The sequence below is a fragment of the Pinus tabuliformis genome, chromosome Q (assembly GCF_031772625.1).
Source record: "Pinus tabuliformis cultivar Carrire ecotype Pingquan chromosome Q, CPIR1, whole genome shotgun sequence".
NCBI lineage: Eukaryota > Viridiplantae > Streptophyta > Pinopsida > Pinales > Pinaceae > Pinus > Pinus tabuliformis.
The window spans coordinates 86,173,603-86,175,540 of record NC_142296.1 but is presented as its reverse complement, the minus strand read 5'-3'; positions in this window follow the sequence as shown (position 1 = coordinate 86,175,540).

Genomic DNA, 1,938 nt, shown 5'->3' with positions numbered 1-1,938 from the left:
TCTTCTACCCGCCATGCAATATGCCACCTTTGACTAATTGTGCTCCCAAAGGACAACGACGATTAACTACCAGTACCCTGTGCAGTTACTCCACAACAACTACATTTAGCAAGGAAGGATGGCCGATAAGAAAGAGGTACAAAGCCGAGCAGGTAAATGCATTCAATGGTTATGGAATTTCATTCATATTACATGCCACCTGCTCAGAGAAGGACAATAGGGCAAAAGAAAAGATCAAATTCATTCATTAAAGAAAGAAGATTATAGCAGGGATGCCATCAGAGAGTTAAAGCGGTTGGTGGTCCATTATGGCCCCTCCACGCATAGCACAAAGGCATGTCTTTGTAATCAAACTCTATATATAACCAGAAAACAGATGTAATCAGGGTTGATGGTTGTTGTTTTGATGTAAGGTTCAACCTCTAGAAACTATACCTACATTGATACTTGCAACATCTGGTCTTCATTTTTAGCTAATACAAGCTTCTTTTGCTGTTAATTTCTCATTTTCCATTTCTATTCTGTTCTATGTTGTGCCTGTTATGCATTTGTTCATGTGTTCTTGATATTTAGCATCAGAGGGGCTATCATCCCACCTCTGCGTTGAAGTCTAGTATGTATCATTCAATGTGTTATGTAGGTTTCTGTTTACTTAATGCCAGAGAGCTGTCATCCTGTCTGTGCATTAGGAAATAGATTTGCAGACCTCTTTACTAGTTGCAGCCGGCCATCACATGGTCTTGTGCATTTGATGGTGTGGTCAGTATTCTCCATGTTCACCTAATCCTCAAACGGTGAGTAATTGGTGGTCTAAAGCCTTATAGTCTGGGGGTGTTCACCCATGTCTAGAGTTAAGCATAGTAGAAGTGGTTATCTGGCTTGGACAAGCACCATTCCTTCCATTCATCCCTCTCCAACATTTTGTTGAGTTTGTAATGTTCCCGAGCATCTCCGAGATACAACCTAGGAGAATTTTTTGGGGTGATAACAGTGTCTCATGCATGAGGTACTATGTACATGTGGTGTTGTGTATGCACTGTATAGGTGGTTTCGTGTACATGTGGCATTGTGTACATGTTGTGCGGGTGGTGCCATCTACATGTGATGCTATACACACGTTGTGCAGGTGGTGCAGTGTGCAGGTGGTGCAGTGTACAGGTGGTACTATGTACATGTTGTACATATGGTAATTGTGTACATGTGGTATTATGTGCATGATGTACATGATGTGTTGTGAGTCTGCGATACTAGGTATGTGTATTGTGTAGCTTTGGTATCATGACATGCATACTCGGTGTTGTACTTTATGTAGAGCATGTATTTTGTAGTGTTGTACGCTAAGTATAGGTACATGTATTATGTGGCATTGCACACCTGGTATAGATGTATGAGTTGTATTGTATATCAGGTGTATCTATGTGCATTTTGTGGTGCCTCATATTGTGTGTAGATGTATGTCTTGTGATGTACAGTGTGTACGTATACGTGTTGTTTTGTGTCATACACCGGAGGTAGCAGTATGTATTGTGTTGTGTTGTACACTGGGTGTAGATGCATGTATTGCATGGTGTTGTATGTCATGTGTGGTGGTATAGGTGTGATGCACACCGTTGAGGAGAATGCACTAGTTGTCTGTTAGGTGTGACAATCAATCCAGAGTGTCTATGAAATAAGGAAAAGGTTTGAAGCCAAGGATTGATTAAAGGATAAGCATCAATATTGTATTTCAGTTTTATTATGCATGTGATTTATGATTCTAGTCTATGATGATTACATGTCATCTGTAACTTTTGTTTATGATGGTTATGTGCAATTAATGATTTTGATCTATGATGGTTGTGTTTCAAGCTAACCTAACGTGATATGTTATACATGATTATTTGGTTAAAGATGCTAGTTTGACTTGTTGTGACATGAAGTAAATAGGATTGCGAGTGT